The sequence below is a fragment of the Carassius auratus genome, chromosome 34 (assembly GCF_003368295.1).
Source record: "Carassius auratus strain Wakin chromosome 34, ASM336829v1, whole genome shotgun sequence".
In the NCBI taxonomy this organism is placed as follows: domain Eukaryota; kingdom Metazoa; phylum Chordata; class Actinopteri; order Cypriniformes; family Cyprinidae; genus Carassius; species Carassius auratus.
In genome coordinates, this window is record NC_039276.1 from 3,675,972 (window position 1) to 3,686,439 (window position 10,468).

A 10,468-nucleotide genomic window follows, 5' to 3' on the forward strand; every position below is an offset into this window, starting at 1 on the left:
AGGCTCCAAACACATTAAAAAAGTGGGCCACACCTGATGGCCACCGCCATATTGCGTTGTAAGACCTGCTGGGTCATGCAACTGTTTATGTTGCTATTGTGTTCCTGGGGCTCAGTAGTAGAGCATTGTGTTAACAGCGCAAACGGTTGTGGGTTTGATTCCCAGGGAACACATGTCAGGTAAAAAAATATATATAGCCTGAATGCACTAAGTCGCTTTGGATAAAAGCTTTTGATAATTGAATTAATAATAACAACAAAGACAATACTTTTACAAATAAAATTTATCACATCTTTGTACTCATCTTTTCTCTTTTATTTCAGTTTAAAATTCAGTTTTAGTGAACAAAAGGAAGTTTTTAAAAACATTCGATTGGGGTTTAAAGTGAGATTTGAGTAAAAGTGTACTAATAATTTAATAAATTGTCTTATGTAGATTGATGCTAACGTTAGCTCTAATCAGTCCCTCCAGGATTTAGTGATTTTGAGATTGCTGAATTTATCGCAAAATCAAGCAAACTCCACAACTTTCGCATTTTTTTTTTTCGTAATTGCCACAAATGTTCTGCATAATTTGGGCTTAGAAGCGTCCAGTGACGTTATCGTAATGTGCATTCAGTCAAAGAAGGGCCTTGCTTTCACATCATGACCGATTTACAAGATCTACATTGGATAAACAAACCGAAAGTGGAACGAATCCTTGCTACTAGTTTGGGCTACGCAGACCGTTTATCTGCTCGAGGCCGCAGCAGCGGGGTGATCTCATAGACAGTAAAAGAAATGGACACAGCGACCCCATTGGAACTCAATTGAGACAAGTGAAGCCCATTTTTAGCTATTTTTAGCACTTCCGTTTCTGACGCGCAGACTCAAACTAAGCTTGATGATGTCAGCAACCTGTCTGACAGATGTAAATCTTCTAGTAGCTGTGCGTGCAAACTGCCATCGTTAATCTTGCAGAGACAGAGAGCTTGAGCGGGGAGTTCTTTGGCGTGAGTGAGCAGGAGTATGTATTCTGAATAATTGTTTTGTATAGTATTTTAAAATGTAACGCCAGTACGCCATATTAAGTTAATTGCCTGCGAGCTTCTCCTCCTGTCTGTACGGTAATTTCTCTACTGTGCGACAGAGAGTCGAGTGGTTATGACGCAATCGTTAGCCTATTTTTACAGAAACTGTTTGTACGGGGCCATAATGTAACATAGAAGGTAATGGAGCCCTTTATACATTGTCGTGTTTCTTTAGAAATAAATAATGGACAAATGGAGATGGCATCACAGGATTATTAAGAAGCGTAACATTTCCATCACACGCTTGAGGTATTCAGCCAATCACAATGCACTGGGATAGCTGGCAAATCAGAAATATGAGCTTTGTAAAAATCTATGCGTTTTAGAAAGGAAGAGCAACAATAATCTACATTATGTGGAAAATAATGTTTTTTTTTTTGTTGTTGTTGTTGTTGTTTTTACCTCATACTGCATAAGCACAATGCATTACACCAAATATATAACACAATGTTATTTTTACCAACATCATATGACCCCTTTAAGATGAGTATTTCATAGTACTTCATTCCTGTTTAATCCAGGGTTAGCGGTTGTGTAAATATGAGAGGGTGAGTGTGGGAGCCCGTGTAGTGGGTGTGGTGGTGGCTTCAGGCTAAGAAAGGTTGATCCCTGCAGTCTGGATCTAATCGTTGTGGATCAGGACAGGGTCACTGGCACACAGTGAAGAGCAAGGCGAGTGCCCAGTACTTCCGTTGGACAGAGGGTTTAGGCCAGCCAGAGGAATGCAATTCTTTTTTTAGAACTCTCTCTCTCTCTCTGCTCTTTGATTGCAACCCTTCAACCCAAGCAGCAGCACTTTATTTAGTACATATTTACAGTGGCTCAATCCGCTAAGATACACAATGGTATTCTGACTGTAGCAAAAGCAACGAAGGAATATGCTAAAGAGAATTTTTTTGCTCATACTTTGTACACTCAGTACACTTTTTTTTTTTTTGCAAACCGCTGTGAAAGTTCACCTGGAAAGTAATAAATAAGAAAAATTCTTTGAAGTGATTTATGACATCCTGATGTGGTTAAAATACTGTTTGAAATATATTTTCCATTAAAGAACGTTCTTCTTTGTTGCTTAACGTAAATTTATGCAGTGCAATTCTCTACTGAGCTGAAAACTAAGTTCAAATGCAGGACCTGTCTGTGTGACTGCCTCCCTTTCCCAGACTTTATTTGAGCTGGTTTCAGAATGAACATTTTGGTGTAAATCTTACCACACTGCACTCAGAAACAATGAAATAGTGTTGTTGGTTTTATTAAATCCCTTTCCTTGAAATTACTCAAATGAACATTATGAGAAATCAAATTGTCCTTGCTCCTTTAGATAAGAGTTCATTGTACTGTGAAAACAACTAATTCCCAGTCCAAAAAGACTGAAAATTATTTGCCAAAAAAATGTTCCTTGAACTTCTGACTCCAAAACATTAACATTAAACCACATTTACACACCAATGACACATATTCTGCCAGAATATGACTGCCTAGTCACATGCAGAAGAATGATACATAGTATCATTATTATTTTTTTTTTTCTCTTGTTGAATATCCATTTTCATTCTGAAATACCTCAGAACACACAAGCAAAATGGGCAGTGAACAGCATTTCATGAGGACTGAACTGGAGTGCTATAGGACATTATGGATAATAGTGTCTGCTACATAAACAATTTAAATGATTATGCACTTTTTTCTTCAGTATTTGAACATTAACTTCAAGGTAGTCCAACCTGAACTAATTGAAAAGCTTTAAAATCGCATTCATATTTGCTAAAAATTTAATCACCCTCAGGCCATCCAAGATTTTTATTATTTTTATTATTATTATTATTATTATTATTGGAAGAGATTTGGAGAAATTTAGCTTTACATTGTTTTCTCAGCAATGGATCCTCATCCTCCACACTGAATTGGTGTCATCAGAATGAGTCCAGATGAAAAAAAAAAAAAAGGTAAATGGACTGCATTTATATAGCGCTTTCAACAGACCACATGGCCATCCAAAGCGCTTTACAATTTGCCTCACATTCACCCATTCACACAATCTCACACACCGACTGCGGTGTCTGCCATTCAAGGCGCCATCCAGCTCGTCGGGAGCAGCTGGGGTAGGTGTCTTGCTCAAGGACACCTCGACACTTGGTCAGGTGGAGCCGGGGATTGAACCACCAACCTTCCAGTTTGCAGACAACCTACGTGAACCACTGAGCCACTGCCGCCCTGGTTGCACTTTATTTTACAGTACATGTATTTATACATGTACTGTATTTATCTAAGAAAGTTCTGGTAATACAAGGTAACTACATAGGGTAGGTTAAGTTTAGGAGTAGGTTCATGGTTATTACCTGGTTATTACATAGTTATTGTAATTACTATAATAAGTACATAGTATGTACATGAGGAACAGGACTGTAAAATAAAGTGCTACCAAAAAAAAACATCACTTGATCCTATCCCCACTCACCTCCTCAGCATTTAATTAGACTCGGGTAAGTGAAACTCACTTCAAAACAGACGCAAATTTGCGTCATGGGAGGGGCTTCTGCCAGTTGAGTTCACGCAGCATTGTGATTTCCAACCACCATTTATTCTGATATTTTTCAAAATATTACTGTTATTGTGCCATGAAATGTAGTTTTAAAAGTATTTCAGGCAAGAATGTAGTTGTTTTAAACTCAAATATGCAATTGATTTATAAAGACAGTGCCTATTTAAAAATGCATTTCGCCGATTGATCAGTTCCACGCTATAAGCGGGAGCTCAGTGCTCATGTTACCAACAAGAGCAGTATCGACTTGGCTAGTCCTTCTGACATCTGCCACTGGCTCTGATGTCTCATTTGTGGTTAAACATAAAATATTTTTCCTCCACTGTTGTTTCGGATTTTGCCTCCACTTGCTACATCGTAATCACATCACTACTGGAGCATGCTCCTGATTGGTTAACGTGGCACAAATTTTCACCAAAGTTCAGATTTTTAGACTCGCTCTAATCACGCATTACGTGCATCAAAATGCCCGAAATGGTCAATTTGTGCCACCTTACGCAAGTCTATTTGCGTGTTTGCATTAACTTAACGTGTAAATCATTTGCACTTAAAGGGTAAGTTCGCCCAAAAATGAAAATTATGTCAAAAATAGAGAGTTGGTTGTACACAACTCGCTCAAATGTCTTTTGCAATACTGTTCTGTAGTTTTCTAATAGTGCGTTCACACCAGACGTGAATGAAGCATTAAAGGGTTAGTTCCCCCAAAAATGAAAATTATCTCATTAATAACTCACCCTTATGCTGTTCCAAACATGTAAGACCTCCTTTTATCTTCGGAACACAGTTTAAGATATTTTAGATTTAGTCAGAGAGCTCTCAGTCCCTCCATTGAAGCTGTGTGTACGGTATACTTTCCATGTCCAGAAAGGTAAGAAAAACATAATCAAAGTAGTCCATGTGACATCGGAGGGTCTGTTGGAAGTTTTTGAAGCATCGAAAATACATTTTGGTCCAAAAATAGCAAAAATGACGACTTGATTCAGCATTGTCTTCTCTTCCGTGTCTGTGTGAGAAAGAGTTCAAATCAAAGCAGTCCGGATATCCAGTTCGCGAACGAATCATTCAGTTCACCAAATCGAACTGAATAGTTTTAAACGGTTCGCATCTCTAATACGCATTAATCCACAAATGACTTAAGCTGTTAACTTTTTTAATGTGGCTGACACTCCCTCTGAGTTCAAACAAACCAATACCCAGAGTAATGCATGCACTCAAACAGTACACTGACTGAACTGCTGTGAAGATGAACACCGAGCCGAGCCAGATAACGAACAATAGACTGACTCGTTCACGAGTGAAGAACCGGTTGCCTCAGTGTTCGGATCACCAGTAGTTCTTTCTGACAGTTCGATTCAATAAACCGGTTGAAGAAAACGGTTCACCGGTACTTTTGCACTCGACGTAATGGCGTCATTTGCGATGATTGCCCTTGATTCAAGCCTTCGGTTTACCCGCGCTCATTACACTAGCACAGAATCAGTTCAGAATCAATCACCAAAAGAATCAGTTCAGTTCAGACGCTCTGTGTTTCGGTCTGCTTCACGCTGAATCACACATGCGCAGTATCATCAGCTCCTCGGTTCACGAATCGGACACGTCTGACAGAAACGGTTCTTGACTCGTGAATGATTCAATGTTTTGTTCGTTATCTGGCTCGGCTCGGTGTTCATCTTCAGTTCTCTCTTCACAGCAGTTCAGTCATGTACTGTTTGAGTACATGAATTACTCCGGGATATTGGTTTGTTTGAACTTAGAGGGAGTGTCAGCCACATTAAAAAAGTTAACAGCTTAAGTCATTTGTGGATTAATGCGTATTAGAGATGCGAACCGTTTAAAATGATTCAGTTCGATTTGGTGAACTGAATGATTCGTTCGCGAACCGGATATCCACACTGCTTTGATTTGAACTCTCTCTCACACAGACACGGAAGAGAAGACAATGCTGAATAAAGTCGTAGTTTTTGCTATTTTTGGACCAAAATGTATTTTCGATGCTTCAGAAAATTCTAACTGACCCTCTGATGTCACATGGACTACTTTGATGATGTTTTTCTTACCTTTCTGGACATAGACAGTATACCGTACACACAGCTTCAATGGAGGGACTGAGAGCTCTCGGACTAAATCTAAAATATCTTAAACTGTGTTCCGAAGATAAAAGGAGGTCTTACATGTTTGGAACAGCATAAGGGTGAGTTATTAATGAGATAATTTTCATTTTTGGGGGAACTAACCCTTTAATGCTTCATTCACGTCTGGTGTGAACGCACTATTAGAAAACTACAGAACAGTATTGCAAAAGACATTTGAGCGAGTTGTGTACAACCAACTCTCTATTTTTCTTGTACAGAACAACCTGCAACCAATCTGGCTTCAAAAGCAGCCACTCAACTGAGACTCCCCTGTTCTCAGTTACTGAAGCCCTGCGACTGGCAAGAGTAGCTTCCAAATCCTCAGTACTCAGTCTTGCTGGATCTGTCTGTTTCTTTGACAAAGTTAACCACCAGATTCTCCTGTCCACTCTCAGAAAGATGGGCATCTCTGGAACCGCAATCTTGTGGTTCAAGTCTTACCTCTCAGGTAGGTCTTTCAGGGTGTCTTGGAGGAGTGAGGTTAGTCACAACTTCTTACTACTGTGGTTCCTCAAGGCTCAGTGCTTAGACCATTTCTATTCTCCATCTACATGACATCATTAGGATCTGTCATTCAGAAGCATGGCTTTTCTTATCACTGCTATGCTGATGACACCCAACTTTACTCCCAACTACTTCTCATTCCAACCAGATGATCCAACCGTAGCTGCTCGCATTGCAGCCTGTCTGAGAGACATTTCTAGCTGGATTAAGGACCATCACCTTCAGCTCAACCATACTAATACAGCTGGGTTTGTCAACCATAACTCCTTCCAGGACAGCCAGGAACCTAGGAGTTGTGATTGATCATCATGTATCACAGACCATATTGCTACAATGACCTAGTCCTGCAGAATTGCCTTTTACAGCATTAGGAAGATTAGACCCTTCTTGTCAGATCAAGCCACACAACTTCTTGTCCAAGCTCTTGTTCTCTTCAGAATGGACTATTTTAATGCTCTCCTGGCGGGGCTTCCAGCAAGTTATATCAAGCCTCTGCAACTGATCCAGAATGCAGCAGCGAGAGTTGTTTTCAATGAGCCAAAAAAAGCTCACATTACTCCTCTCCTTATCAGGTTACACTGGCTACCGGTAGCTGCTTGCATCAAATTCAAGGTACTGTTGCTTGCCTACAAGACGACTTCTGGCACTGCACCAATATACCTAAACTCACTAGTTCAAACTTATATGCCCTCCAGAAGCTTGCATTCAATGTGGTGCCATCCCAAAGAGGTTCAAAATCACTCTCACAGACTTTTCCTGGACTGTGCCCAGCTGGTGGAATGCTGAGTCTTTACAAAAAAAAAATTAATGTCTGAAGACACATCTTTTTTTTTTTAAACAGGCACTGTCTTTATAAATTAATTGCATATTTGAGTTCTTGTAAAGTGAAAAGGTGAGTGTCTGTAAGAAACAAATCCATCATTAAGCTGTTTTAAACTTTAAACCTTTGCTTCCAGCAAAAATACAAGTCCATAATGCATAATAATGCTTCCTGTAGTGAAAAAGTCATTGGCTGCCGTCCTTTCACATCAAAATCTACCAACATACTGTATGTATTTGGAATTGTTTTCACCTACTGTATAAATAATGCCTGATTACTCTCCTGATTAAACCTTTTCCATGGAAAAAGCAATATTATAAATAGAAGACTAATTTTAAGGTAAAAAAGATAGATTTTCTTATTGCTAACATGCAGCTTTTCGCTGTACATGATGTTAGATGTTGAATGCAGATTGCAGACATCATTCTGAGAGTACCCATTCTCTACAGAGCTAAAGTTCTGAAAATCTGTTCTATTAATTAATAATAATAATAATAATAATAATAAATTAAAAGGAAAAAATACTGAATCTTTTACAGCTTGGGTAACCTGGGAGAGTAAATATTCAGCAAATTTAAACGTTTACGTCAACTATTAATTTTACACAACATGAAGCAGCTTGACATATTAAGACTAAAAAGGTCAGAATATTAGTCTAGAAGAATTAAATGCCCCCATTGCTGTTTTTAAATTTATGCCTAATAACATGCATTTTCATGAGATTACCCCACTTAACTCATTCAAAAATAAACAATAATAAAAATAATAATAATAATAATAACAATAAAACAATTCACGGGATCAGCATCAACAAAGAAAATAGCTCACTATATCTACTACAACAGTCTTCTCTTTGTAGCAGTACTGGAGAACAATCTGCATAATGTTGCCATTGCTGGACCACATGAGTGCCAAGCGTTAGGATGTCTGCTTTTGAAAGGCTTGGGTCAGTGCCTAGCATTTGTACACTCACTGCGTGAGAGTGGCACGGTTGCTGTGTTTGGGAAGACTTTTAAATTGTCATTTGCCAAGTACTCATTTGAAGTAGTTAAACTACAAACCCGATTCCAAAAAAGTTGGGACACTGTACAAATTGTGAATAAAAACAGAATGCAATGATGTGCAAGTTTCAAATTTCAATATTTTATTTAGAATAATAATAATAACATAGATGACATATCAAATGTTTAAATTGAGAAAGTGTATCTGTGACGAGTGTGGCGGGCCGAGGGACGTGGGAACAGGAATGAGGCCGGTGGAGTGATTGGGAAATGAGCGACACCTGCTCGACCCACCGGTCTCGAGTCCCACGGAGGAGATGGAGGGATAGAAAACTGGAGCGACGACAGTGATGGATGAGAGAGGACCAGGCCTGGGCCTTTAGTTGTGTTTGGTTTTTACAGTATTTTTGTGCAACAGTCGTCCGCGAGGGGCTGTTGCACTGTTTTGTGTTTATTTTTGATTATTAAAGTTTCATTTGATTGTCCGCCGGTTCCCGCCTCCGACCTATGACCAGGTTTGGCATGCTCTTGACGGCATATATACACGGGTACATGTAAATGAAGACTTTTCTGAAAATTGACGTGTGCACGATGTTATTTTTGAAACCGGAGAGGTTGAAATGTCAGTTTATGAAAATAGCCGCCCACGTGTTAACATAACCTTAAAAAATAAAAGTTGTAAATAAAATAAAGATTATTGTCATGGAATCGCCTGCCTCACCAGCCCAACCAGCCTCCTACACCCATTTACAATCACCTGATTACTAATCAAGGACACCTGCATCCACTTACCACACCATTCAAAAACACACTCACCACAGTCCCTTGTTGGCTGGTCTCAAGGTTACAAGCTTCTCAAGCGGATCCTTGTCTAGCTGTCAGCATGTTGATCCTGGAAGCTTCTGCTATCTTTGGAAGGACCAGAAGTTTCAGCTCAGATTAAACTGTTTTCTCAGCTTCCATTGATCACTTCAGTTTTGGTTCTCCCATGTTGGAAACTTCTGTTCAGTTGCCTTAATAAACTCACTTGGTTGTTTGAGTCTGCCATTTGACAAGTTGTGACAATTATTGGTATGTTTTCCAAGAAAATATTCACATTCAAGTTACTTGCCAGTTGTGTATTTTTTACTACACTAATTACTACCAATTTCTGACCGAAAGTTATTTCAGTATTTTTATTATTATTATTTTTTTTCAGTTACTCAACACTACACAGTTGGAACACGGAGCCAAACCCGGGGTTTTTGGGCACTTTTGCTTTGTTTCATGCTGCCAACGATTGCAAATTGACCAGCTAAAAAAAAATGTCTCTCTTGCACGGGAAGAGCATTGCTGTAGATTTCACCCGCATGAGTTTGATGGAGTCTCATCCAGGTCAGAGGACAACTGTCTTTGTGAATCTGGCTTCTAGTTTGCAAGAAAACTGTAGGTTAGGGGCTTTTCTGGATGGCCAGTGAGAGTATGTTCAAACATGCCCTTCCTCTACAATGCCCCTCTGGTGAAACATTTCATGGTGTGATAGTATCATAAGCAAACATATGACTGCAGAATGGCTTTGACAATTAAATGGACATAAAAAATTGACCTTATTATTCTCTCGCTCTCACAGCATGAGTCTGTTCAAAGAGAAATACAGATGGACCCACAGGCTCGAGGGAGTTTGCTAGAAACTGCGACCCAATAAGTATTTAAAAGGATGAAGTCATGGCAAAGCTCTGAGAATAGCCAGAATCACATTAAAATTGCATTAAAGAACCCAGACCGTTTAGCTGTTTGTTGCCACATAGTCGAATACCTAATAGTACTTACATAAGGCGCCGAAATTATCCGGAACATTTGTACTAGGAACTCCCGCTCCCATACATTTCAGTGTATACACAAACATTTAAAAATACACTTCATGCTCAAATTTGAATGAAATAATGTTGATCATCATACCAAATTATATTGTAACATATAAACTTTTATAAATCATAACATAATATAGTATTTCCTTACATCTAATTGACTTTACGGTGTAATGGACAAGGTAATCTAAGGTTAATTTCACTCTTCTCAAGGTCAGTTTTTCTTATTTAGTCACACACTGCAAGTCTGACATCAAATGATCATAAAGAGATGTTACCCCTGTTCCATGTCACCATCATTTACTAACTGGATTTGCAATGCAGCTGTGATTGAAAGTGTAGCCTCACGGGTCCAGAGGAAGATAATATAATCCCCCCACTTTGTTTCTGGGGCTCGGGTTCATGGGAAGAGGGCAGTGCCAGAGTGGAACTGGCCTAGAGACAAGACTCCTCTCCGCTTGGCGCCGCTTTATTCCTCAAACTTCACATAGCACACCTGAATACACAGATTTATGGAATACGCATGCTGAATCTGGAATATTCCACTCAATGCGTA